The sequence below is a fragment of the Macrobrachium rosenbergii genome, chromosome 28 (genome assembly GCF_040412425.1).
Source record: "Macrobrachium rosenbergii isolate ZJJX-2024 chromosome 28, ASM4041242v1, whole genome shotgun sequence".
Classification (NCBI taxonomy): domain Eukaryota; kingdom Metazoa; phylum Arthropoda; class Malacostraca; order Decapoda; family Palaemonidae; genus Macrobrachium; species Macrobrachium rosenbergii.
The window spans coordinates 29,957,198-29,970,000 of record NC_089768.1 but is presented as its reverse complement, the minus strand read 5'-3'; the positions used below and the strand labels follow the sequence as shown (position 1 = coordinate 29,970,000).

The 12,803-nt window shown below is 36.9% G+C and overlaps 2 protein-coding genes across 3 annotated transcripts in view; one reads left to right on the top strand and one right to left on the bottom strand.

The window, feature by feature from the left end:
* Positions 1 to 11,438, bottom strand: part of LOC136854181 (proton-coupled zinc antiporter SLC30A2-like) — a 113,739-nt gene extending 102,301 nt beyond the window's left edge. The window contains exon 1 of the mRNA XM_067130487.1: positions 10,752 to 11,438. The gene's annotated coding sequence lies outside the window, so the exon portion shown is untranslated. The remainder of the gene's footprint in view (positions 1 to 10,751) is intronic.
* Positions 1 to 12,803, top strand: part of LOC136854180 (zinc transporter foi-like) — a 116,946-nt gene that overhangs the window by 89,010 nt on the left and 15,133 nt on the right. The window lies entirely within an intron of this gene.

Genomic DNA, 12,803 nt, shown 5'->3' with positions numbered 1-12,803 from the left:
GAAAAATTAGGGGGGAAAAAGTCGAAAGAGAAAAATGGAACAAAAAAAGAAAAGGGCTTCTGGTCTTTAATCCTTCGCTGAGATCTTCACAAAAAATAATAAGAGATTGTTATTGAAAGGGAACTGACAGTATGGGTGGGTGTACATATGCAATCGTCAGACGCCGGTTTTTCGTGATTCGAATGTATCAGATAATGAGAGAAACGAGACTATTCCCCCTTATTCCATTTTCGGTCACCCACCCATCCACCGGTCCTCCCCAACACACACACACGCACATACGCACCGCTCTCATCCCCCCATACACGCCACACTGTATTTTCGACTTTCTGAAATGTAACACGCAATCGCTGAAGTGGAATGCGCACGCGCGGTATATTTATCTACGGCGAGCGCGCAATAAATGGGAAGAACATCTTTTTTTTAACATCTCTTCGTGTGAAAATATTCCCCGCGTTTTTCATAGATGATTCAAATGAACTCCTTTTGCGAATTGTGTATTTTTGGCGTCGGTGATGACCAAGGTTGACGCGGCGGTGTAGTTCTTTGTATGGAATCAACTAGTCAGTAAGTTTATATATATATATATATATATATATATATATATATATATATATATATATATATATATATATATATATATATATATATATATATATATATATATATATATATATATATATATATATATATATATGGCAACGTTTTACATTGTGATTAACAATAATATGATGACAATGACTTGGTATATTGGTAATTGTTAGTAATTTTATTGTATTAGTAAGGTCTGCATTATCATTGTTATAATATTATTCTATTATTGTTATTATTTTTATTATTAGTGTCCTTACAAAATAACAGTATGATAACAATGGCTCGATGTTACTGAGTAAAGCGCTTGGGAAAATGAAAAAAAAAAGTTTACAACGACATAGTTTGTTTTTTCATAACTTTAGCCACTACAGAGTAACTTAAGAGGTTCTCTGCCTTGCACGACCAGCTAAATACGCATCATGACCTAGGTTTTATCACTATATTTTTACTCAGCACATTTTGGGGGAAGGGGGGGAAAATAACACAATTTTGACCATTCACGGATCACAGACTCTACACCGAAGCGACCCGAAGGCATCATTGTTTGACAGAGAGAGAGAGAGAGAGAGAGAGAGAGAGAGAGAGAGAGCATTTAAAAAAAATTATAAATACATGATCCATGTCCGTCCCCACCACAAGACAAACAATCAGTGAAGGTGTTGTTTTTTTTTTTTCTTACCCAAACCATCGACATTAACCAGTGCCGAAGGAAATAAAAAAAGAGAGAAAAGATCTTGAAAAAAAAAATTGAAAACTCATCAGAACTTTTCAAAAGCGAAGTTAACCTGTCCGACCAGACGGTGACACAAGCGTTACTCTTCTCCGGGCTGTGAGACCACGTAGACCATTCGCGCAAGGTAATAATATCTCTCTCCGAAATCTCCGGCCTAATTTTAGGGGTCCTCCCTTCTAGCCCCTGGGAACCTCTGTGACGTCGCGGTCCTCCGGTGTGACATCGAGTTTGCAAAGCCTTTGGCGGTGTCTTTTGTGTTCGATTTGGCGTTCGTTCTCAGCCCTGATGACGTGGTTTGAGTAACCGTTTGGAATGATGGCGTGTCATTGTGTTATGGGATTTATAGGCATGTTCTGTGTTCGATTTCATGGTATTACTTCAGTTATTATTATTATTATTACTATTATTAATCACGAAAATCTCATAATCGTATGAGTCACTAAAATGGCTAGGAAATCCACAGTGGTGCGAGTCAGTCAGATTGAGAAGGAGAGTCGACCAGGTTCTCGAAAGCTCTATCGTTCTGTATATATTTTCAATATATATTTACACTTACACCATTGTGAATTTCTTTGCCATTATTATTATTATTATTATTATTATTATTATTATTATTATTATTATTATTATTATTATTTAGATCCGGGTCAAAGTCTGTATTAGTTTATGTTCCTCTTTTGCTTTTATTGGTAAAATATTCTATTGTCATCACATTACCGGTATGTATAATACTCCGTATACCTTTGTTTTATATTCGTATAATAACATTTACTTTGAGATAACTTACAGATTATATACATTTTAAAGTCGACCACTTCCGTCCATCTGTCCTTCCTTCTAATAGAAATTGTTCTTCAGTAACGACTCTGTTCACTCTCATGATCTTTTCAAATCGGTAAATTATTTCTCCCTACATTCTCTCCACGGAAACCAAGTGCTTCTCACTACAAGAATTCAGCTATTCCTTGTCACTGTTTAAACGTCACTATCGAATGTAGAGTGAATTCTATACCTCCTTCATCCTTTGGCATTTCATTCAAAAAACAAAATTATGACCTAATGCATATTTCATCGTGTGCTGTCCACTTACTTGGAAATTGCCAGGATAATTAAGGATGATTGACTAAAGTGATATCAGTGAGCTTCTGGTGAGTTTAATGTAACTGCGCACCTTACGTATTCACAGCGGTCGTATCATTTGTCTTCGTTTCTTCCTGCGGCGACCTGGAGTGTGTGTGTGTGTGTGTGTGTGTGTGTGTGTGTGTGTGTGTGTGTGTGTGTGTGTGCAGATGATGGAAATCGTCTTTATCCTCTTTTTTTTTTTTTTTCACTTACAAGGAATTCTTTTTCTTGAAATCTTGGTCAGTCGATTAACGGTCGCTATGGTTTATTCCGTGTGAATGCGTACATCATAATAATAATAATAATAATAATAATAATAATAATAATAATAATAAAGTAGAAGAAAAATGATGACGTTTTATTATTGTTATTATATTATTATTTATTATTATTGTTGTTGTTGTTGTTGTTAATATCTTGCGACTGTAAACAGCCATGGAATATCACCGAAGTTAAATCATCGATTCTCATTTATGATGCTTTTGTAAAGGGAACAATGCACAATGGCCGGGTAAATGAGAAGTTTAAGTGAACATACCTTTCTTTCTTTCTAGTGAGGCTTCAAGGCAGTTTATCGTATTGCATTTGCTTGCGTTTTCCTGAAAGCACGGATATACTTTTACTTATATATTGTCACTGAAGTCAGGGCATGGGGTCAGCCTGAAGTAGAAGGACGGTCAGTCTGGGTTCACCCAGTGGGTCATGGACGCAGTGTCAGCTGGAAGAACATTTTACCTGAATATAATAAATTCAAAGGCAGATTGAGGATTCAGCCTCAACTGGAAAGACGTTTGCCTGAATTGATTCAGGAGTCTGAATTTGCCTTAATTGGTTCAGAAGTCTAAATTTGCCTTAATTGATTCAGAAGTCTAAATTTGCTTTATTGATTCAGAAGTCTAAACTTGCCTAAGTTTATTCATTCTAAATTTGCCTTAATTGATTCAGCAGTCTAAAGAAGTCTAAATTTGTCTTAATTGATTCAAATTCTAAATTTGCCTTAACTGACTCAGAATTCTAAATTTTCCACAATTGATTCAGAATTCTAAATTTTCGTTAATTGGCTCAGAATTCTAAATTTACCTTAATTGATTCAGAGGTCTAAATTTGCCTTAATTAATTCAGAAGTCTTAATTTGCCTTAATTGATTCAGAATTCTAAATTTGCCTTAATTAATTCAAAAGTCTAAATTTGCCATAATGGATTCAGAGGTCTAAATCTGCCTTAATCGATTCAGAGGTCTAAATTTGCTTTAATTGATTCAAAAGTCTAAATTTGCCTCAGTTAATTCAGAGGTGATGGAATTTAGAATATCAGAAAAGTAGCTTCAACTTTAAAAGCATTTACTTACTTACTTAAGACCTTATGGAACCCAGAGTCAAAAGTCATGGAACACAAGGTGGGAACATAGCCCAAACTGGAAAGGCGTTTGTCCTCAATGTAATCAGTGGATAAGGTCACTCATGAACTCATTATGATGAGGATTACTGCTGCATGTCCACGAGAATTAGCTGCCAGTTAATTTCTTTTAACACAGAGGTCTGTAGGGTATTTTTTAGTCCATCTTTATTGAGACTCTCGACCTTATGCTTTTAGTTTGCCTTTGATTAGAAGAGGAGAAGTCGATTTTGATGGAAACAACATTGACGCGCTTTTGTGTAAATTTATTGGGAGTTGTCATGAACTCAGTGAAAGACCTTTCACTCGTATATCTTTTCCTCCCCAGGCATAAAAACAATAAATTTATACACACGTGTACATGTAATTCTAATAGCCACAATGCCCTCTTAACTTCTCGAATTAGAATTACGTATGTGTCTGGTAAAAGTGATCAGTAGATTCTACACACGTGCATATATATATAATATATAATATATATATACATACAGATACATACATATATATATACATACATATCTATATATATTATATATATATATTATACACACACAAGTCATGAATGTGTGTGTTTCTAAATTATGAAACCCTCTAGTAAAACGAGACATAAAACATAAAATTATATAATATGCGACAAGACCTCTCGTATAAGCCCTTTGTGCTCGTACAAAATGTCTTGCCTCTGGCAGTGTTGATAAAATGAAAATTACCCTCCCATTAGATGTTAAGATCAATAAAAGTATTTCACGTCGTTAAGTATGCAGATTCAGAGAGAAATTTCTGTTGTTCCGCGAGTTTGCGAGCTACCTCTCTCTCTCTCTCTCTCTCTCTCTCTCTCTCTCTCTCTCTCTCTCTCTCTCTCTCTCTCTCTCTCTCTCTCTCTCTCTGCTCTGTTTTTTATTTCAATTTTCTTTGTTTTGTGTTTTTGGGTGTGTTCATGTTGCGTATATTCTCGTATATTCTTATCTTGTTTGTTGCGCCGTGTATTTGCATTCTGTTTTGATGTCAAGTTTGTCTGTAGTGTAAGTTGTTTAAACCTCATGTCTACAGATCTGATGAATGCAAATGACGATGCTCACGTCTGCTGTGAGCTACCGTGTGCTTTGTGCCACGTGAAGAGGAATTCGCAGTCGATTTCATGGTCCAATATTTCAGAGCTTGTGAGCCGTGAATTCCATGGATGAGTGTGAATAATGACGCACGAGTATGAATTGGGGAGGGTTTTCATCGATCAAAAGATGTTTGCTACAAAACTGTGGTGCCTGCAACACCGCCAATATTATAATGAGCTCCTTAGTATTCGAGAACAACTCTGGTTTGAAAGACGTGTCACATGACGGAAGAAATACGAGAGTGGCTTTGTTGTTTGTCTGTCTTAATGGGGATTATGTACCCACCAGACTTAACGAAACAATTTTATAATGAGCTCCTTAGTATTCGAGAACAGTTCTTGTTTGAAAGACGAGTCACATGACGGAAGAAATACGAGAGTGACTTTGTTGTTTGTATGTCTTAATGGGGATTATGTACCCACCAGACTTAACGAAACAATTTTTTGCAACATAGGTGAAATGTAATAGCTGAATGAATTCGTCTAATTCACTGGGATAAAAGCAAAGAATTATGATAAATTCACCAACCTCCATAGAGATCCCAATTGCATTCGCTGATATTGGTGGTATGAAAGCAAAATTATGCCTGACAGAGAGAGAGAGAGAGAGAGAGAGAGAGAGAGAGAGAGAGAGAGAGAGAGAGAGAGGGGGGGAAGTATATTTGTCCTTGATTCACGAACGCAAGTAAGGCAAGAAAGCAAAGAAATGAGACGCTTTAGATAATGACAGTGTAACACGGCAGCTGTTGCATACATGCTCCGAAACGATGAATTATATAAATATTATGTCTGACAAACTTTCGCAAGTAACGTTCACGCTTGATTTGAACAACCTTTCAACCTTTGTGGGTCTTCCTGGGCATTAGATTATATATATATATATATATATATATATATATATATATATATATATATATATATATATATATATATATATATATATATATTCCTTCATACGTTCTGGGGATAACTGTAAACAATATGACATTATTCCTTCCCTAGATAATTGCTCTTTAAGTATACGTGTGATTTCAGTATATTATTGTTGTTTGAGTAAACTTGTTTCCGTATATTATTGTTTAGGTATACTTTTGGTTTCAGTATATTATTATTTAAGTATATTATTTTTATTTGGGTATACTTTTGGTTTCAGCATATTATTATTTAATTATATTATTGTTTATGTATACTTTTGCTTTCCGTATATTATTATTGTTTAAGTATACTTTTAGTTTCAGTATATTATTATTGTTTAAGTATACTTTTAGTTTCCGTATATTGTTATTATTTAAGTATCCTTGTGGTTTGAGTATAATGTTCTCTTAGTATCCCTGTGGTTTCAGTATGTTTATATTCTTTTAGCAGACTTGCGATTTCAATATGCACGAAACTTGCTCGTAATCATCACAAGAATTGCAGTAATGCTTTCGTATGACCGTCTCAGCGCAACTCTGCATTTAATTATCAGAGAAGTACAACAGTTTTCCCACAGTTCAATGTATCCACTTTGCTTGCGCCATGCTTTTTCGTCGTCGTAATTCAAGTGTTTTTGTATGAATAGCTCATCATAATTCAAAGTGTTTTTATACTCTTCTTCTTCGTATTGTAATTCTTCGTCTTCTCTCTTCAAAGTGTTTTTATACGAAGATCTCGTACGTTCTTCTTCTTCTTCGTATGGTAATTCTTCGTCTTCTCTCTCTCTTTTTTCACGCATTGTCCTCATGGTTACGCAAGATCTGTCATGCGTACTTTGGGGACATTCATAATGAGTAGAACGAGCCACAATAATGTAATTGATAAACTGTATTTTTCAAGATACAAAAAAATACAAAAAAGGGATAAAAACAAGGACATTCTTCCATTATGTTGGTTATCTCCAGACTCGCTTTTTCGAAGTTGGCCAAGGACGTGTATTCATTACTTCACTTAGAATAAAATGAAAATTACTGGAAAAGTAGATTGCATCATGATGTACTTGTAAACCTTCCCCTTAGATAGTTATATAATCTTTTTTATTTTATTTTCATGTTATTTTAACTAAACCCCACTCCTATTTGTACCCTCTCATATTGCATATATATATATATATATATATATTATATATATATATATATATATATATATAGAGAGAGAGAGAGAGAGAGAGAGAGAGAGAGAGAGAGAGAGAGAGAGAGAGAGAGAGAACAGGTGAGTCGGCCTTCATAACACCTTCAAGGAAACTAGAACAAGGGTTAGGCCAACTGCGGAGAGAACTGGTAGGAATTTCATCCACAATCGCTCTTCATCTGTGAAATAACAAGTCATCAGGATACTGGGGAAGGGACAGAAAAAAAAATCAGACATAAATAAATCAGATACGTAGATACGCGATAAATGAAGCCGGTGAGGCAAACTTGTTCGATTTTTTCCGAACAAATTCGTGCCTTCGAGCAAGGTGAGCCTGGTTCCTTTGGACTCGTCGCTGAAAGAGTTGGAAAAGCTCACCTAGTAGGACTAGTCCTTGGTTCTCATTACAAGTCTACTTAGAGAGTTTATAAGTCAGTTTTCTGATAGTTATATGTCTCTGCGTGGTGGAACACGGATGGAATGTTCTGGGTATTGCTAGTCAATATTGTTGTTGTGAGAATCTAGTCTTGGGTAATGTTATTTCGACTTTCTGTTTGTAATGTATTACAATTATTCCATGTTGACCCTATACGGGGATTATTTTAGGAGTGCCGATGAACTCTCTCTCTCCTCTTTTTTGGATGAATCCTGAGGTCCACACTAGACCTACTCCCTCTCATACTTTACCCCACTTAGGACAAGACACGTGCTGGCGTAAACCGGCTTAATCTAAACCAGCAAACACACTCTGTGTGTTTGTGCAAGTTTTGTTTTTGCATTAGAATATCATTCGTCCTTGTACTGAAAGACGCCACGGTCAGGAAGCAACACGAAGCTCCTCCGTTTAGAAAAACATTGCCCTTAGACAAATTAATATGCTATATACAACATATGGCTCCGGTCTGTTTGTAAGTAATTGCTCGTGATATTTTTTGTTTTTCAGCTGTTCCCTTCCCAGCCCTTTTATAAACAGGGCATTTTGTTATCTGCTGAATGTTATCACAGCAGATCTGCACACCTGTGTCCCCTGTCATTTTCTCACAGGTGATGTAGATTTCTACATGTGGTTGCACTTGTGTTTCCTCGTTCGCCAGACAACAGTTCATGAAGTTAGGTGTTATTAATAATACAATTGGCAATGTCACTTGCAACCTACTTCTAGCCCACAGGTTCGGTGGAACAAGGAAGGGAAAATGAAAAATAAAAGCTGCGTAAAACGAAGCCATAAAGGATAGAAAGATTGTAAAATTAGAATTTGTGTCATTTTATTGTTGATAATTTGGTCTGTTTTTTTATATCAAAGACGAGAGATGTCAATGACTTCATTAATATTAGAAGTGACCAGCAGGTCATATATTGCCTTGCATATATATACTGTAATCATGTATGAAGATACAGACATCTCGTATTAAAATACATACAGTATCACGGCGTGTGTGCAAACAGTCATTAATATAATCCCGCTCTTTCTTTAGAGATTTATGGACGTCAGTTCTTTCCCCTTCAGGCAAACAGTTCCTGAATTCATGGTCTTTACTCTCTCTCTCTCTCTCTCTCTCTCTCTCTCTCTCTCTCTCTCTCTCTCTCTCTGGCATGCGCGCGCGCACACCCACATTACACATGTATGCATGGCCTGTCTCTCTCTCTCTCTCTCTCTCTCTCACGCAATAGTTCATGAATTCTCTCTCTCTCTCTCTCTCTCTCTCTCTCTCTCTCTCTCTCTCTCTCTCTCTCTCTCTCTCACACACACACACACGAACAAAATAGTTCACGAATTCTCTCTCTATCTCTCTCTCACTCTGGCACCCACGTACACCCATACACATGAATGCGTAGCCTGTACTCTCTCTCTCTCTCTCTCTCTCTCTCTCTCTCTCTCTCTCTCTCTCTCTCTCTCACACACACACACACACACACACACACACACCAGCTCATGAAATCATAGCCTGTACTTCCTGTCTTTCTCACAGTTCATGAATGCATGGCCTGTACTCTCTCTCTCTCTCTCTCTCTCTCTCTCTCTCTCTCTCTCTCTCTCTCACACACACACACACACACACAACACACACACAACACTACATGAATTCAAGACCAGTTAGTTACCTTGCGTTCACCAGTCGAGTAAAGGGACAAAAAAAAAAAATGGGTTTTCACCAGACGACGACGAAAGTCAGGAGGAATCTCATAAGTGAAAGTGGGATGTATTTGTGCATCTCTTTGTTATTCCGTCCGTTGATAGGTGTGGCGGTGCTCGAGAGCACGGGTTCTCTCTCACTTCTGTGTAGCGCTCGGATCATTTCTTCACAGGTCGAATCATATTCTACCTGCGGAGGAGACGAGGAGAGAAAATGACGACACACACGTCGTGGCACTTCCTCCCTCTACCCTCCTCCACACTCCCTATATATATGTAAATATATATTAATGTATTCATATGCAACCTCCCTTGATTATGTGATTTACATAATTGTGGGTGTATATATGTGTGTATATATATATTATATATATATATATATATATATATATATATATATATATATATATATATATATATATCTGGAACGCTTAACACATGCGTTAAACCCAGTTGGCTGTCCTCATAAAAGTTTGTGTGATTTCACATCGAGTGAGTGATCGAGGCATTTAATATAATTCATTAACACGTGTGTCACTTCGCATGCGGTATACATGCATGTATGTATGCGTGCAGTCGCTTTATCGGCATTCGATAACGCAGCCTGATTTTAAAAAGATTTATCTAAGACATGTTGACAAGGGAATCGGATACTTGAAGCTATTTAGGTCGATCTGCCCAGCTGTGTGTATAAGGGTTCACTGATAATTTCCTAACGGGTATTACTCACAGTGGGGGTCCTCTGTATGTGACCCATTTCGACTCTCGCTGACCCGCTAAGGTCGGCTATAATTTGCGGTGAGGTCACTAGTCCAAGTACTGACCAGATATAACAAGAAATATTTGTTGTATTAGGGGTCATTGAAACTGGTGGCATTTTACTATTGCGGAATACTTAAACATTATGAAAATGAATATTTTTTTTTCTTCGTTTACTTGTGTTAACTGTTTCGTTCATTATATTGTATTAGACATTTGTCAACTGTTGGAAAATTAGATCTCATGGTGATTTGTTCACATTTTCCTGTATAAAGTTACAAATGCTTAATGCATGTGTATAGTCCTTATGTGTATGAATATGTCAACTAGGTATATATGAGATATATACAGTATGTATGTATATGTATATGTATATATATATATATATATATATATATATATATATATATATATATATATATATATATATATATATATATATAAATATATATAGTAAAGATAAGTCAAGACAAATATAATCAAAATACTTTAACTGTACCAAAACTTACGTTCTACACAAGAACTCCCTAGATTATATACATACTTACTTTATATATATATATATATATATATATATATATATATATATATATATATATATATATATATATATATATATATATATATATATATATATATATATATATATATATATATATATATATATATATATATATATATATCTATGTGTGTAAATTGAGCAACATAGTTAGAACCACTACCGAACATTTCCTTCCACGTGTCCTGAATTTCCACGTAAATAGAATGTGAAAACAGTTAACGTTTAGGATTCTCACCTGGCTGTACTCATGGTAGTGACCCTGTGAAGAAATCCTTGACTATGAGCTGGAGTTGTCGGTCATTTCATCACACCCTAATCAGAATTAAAGCGTTTGATCTTCACAGAGAAAACCACTACTTCAGTTTTCCTCGTATGAACTTCCCACACAGGAAAGATGGGAGAACTTCACAAAAATTAGGAAAAATGGGATCGTAGGAACCTTGTTAAGGAAAACCTTGAACTTTTCAAGCACGCCACGCATCGGGGTACTGTTTTTAAACAGTTGAATCCTTGCTCCAGATACACAATCGATTTCATCGGTCTATCCCCTCGAATTATGATGCACTGCTGCACTCCCCGTAACACAACAAAACCAACACAGCAATCTAGTTCGGTTTCCCGTTAGGCCGAACGTTTTCACTTTTCACTTCTCGTCTATCTTGAATCACATTCGCACAATTCCTGCATCGAGTCAGCGTCTTTTATACCACAGAAAATGGGCTCAAACTTAAGTGACTTTTTTTTACTTTGTTTTCCTCCCCAAATACATCGCCTGTTCACTGTGTGAGAGAGTTTGAGCAAATGGCTGAGTGAATGAAGAGTTTTGAGGCAAACGAGTTCTCCTCTTGCTCATACGGTTGGCGTGTGAGGCAATAGAAAGCTAGCGCAGCCATCCCCTCTTTCTGCACCACTTCCCCACCCCCTTCCCTGATTTCCCAAGTCCCACGGAACGGAACCCCCCTTCGTCATCACCGCCGAGTGCAGTTGGCGGTTAGGCTTTTTTTAAAACAGGTGTTGTGTTGTTCTTCTTCGTCCTTACCAGAGTTGAGAGGTTTTGAACCTCGTGATTCAGTATTTCCGATCGGGAGGTTTTTCCGAAGATCAGCTGCCTAGGGACTGATCTGGGCTCCGTCAGCTGCCGGAGACTTGACCAAAAGGTAAGGAGGGAATCCGCTTCTCGGAAACAGTGGACAAGGGCAGGGGGCACCTGATTTGAAAGGGTGCTGCTTGTAGTTTGTAAAAGGATTTAGGTTAGCGGAAAATTAAGTGAAGGAAATTCGAACCGGACTATTATTTTTTTTAATGTCAATTGTCTCGCAATTCTTTGTCAGTGGCAACAATTATTCGTAGAAGAGTGAAAGTAAACTTTTTTTTATTAGGCTTATTTTGGACTTTTTGGCAAAGTGTAGTGACCTGAGTTAGCTGAGTAACGGTGCAAGGGAAACAAGTTCACTTTATTTCCTTTAAGTAATTTCCGGAGGCCTGTTGCTTTCAGAACTTCAAGAAGCGAACCAATCTGTCTCTCTCTCTCTCTCTCTCTCTCTCTCTCTCTCTCTCTCTCTCTCTCTCTCTCTCTCTCTCTCCTGGTTTGCTTTGGCCAGCCCCGGTTTTTTTTTTCGATAACCTTTTACTACCGTAGAATCCTTTTACCACCGTAGAACACCTTTCGGTCTGTCGAGAACACGTTTTTTTCAGCATCATTAAAAGTCTCCTCGCAGTCACCTTTTAACTGGATATCTGTAAAGGTCACAGTCGCCAAATATTTGCAAAGGCATGGTACGTCTCTCTCTCTCTCTCTCTCTCTCTCTCTCTCTCTCTCTCTCTCTCTCTCTCTCTCTCTCTCTCTCTCTCTCTCATTCATATGCCTTTCGACGCCTAGCTGTGATTGGTCTAGTTATCAAAATGTAGTTGAAAGTGACGTAAAGATAAAACGAAAAAATTGCTGTAAATTCACAGCAGCCATTCCCAATGCCCACTAATTCATCCTATCTGTTTTTAAGTTCCTTTCGGCGTAGAGATTGTTGGAATGCATTTTAGTTCACTCTTACTAACCTCTCTTTACTATCGACCTACATTGCCCAGTTCGCGGTAACTAAGTTTGCAATAGATCTGCCCCGCGTTTGTTCAGCCTTGAGATACTTGTTTGGTTTACTTGAATGCCCTTTTGAAACTCTATCATTTATTGCAATACATACATTTTGTCTAACTCATCCTCGGTATCTGTAAGTAGCAAAAATTAAAATGCCATTTTTTTTAAATAAGTTCGTCCGTAACATTTCACAATGGA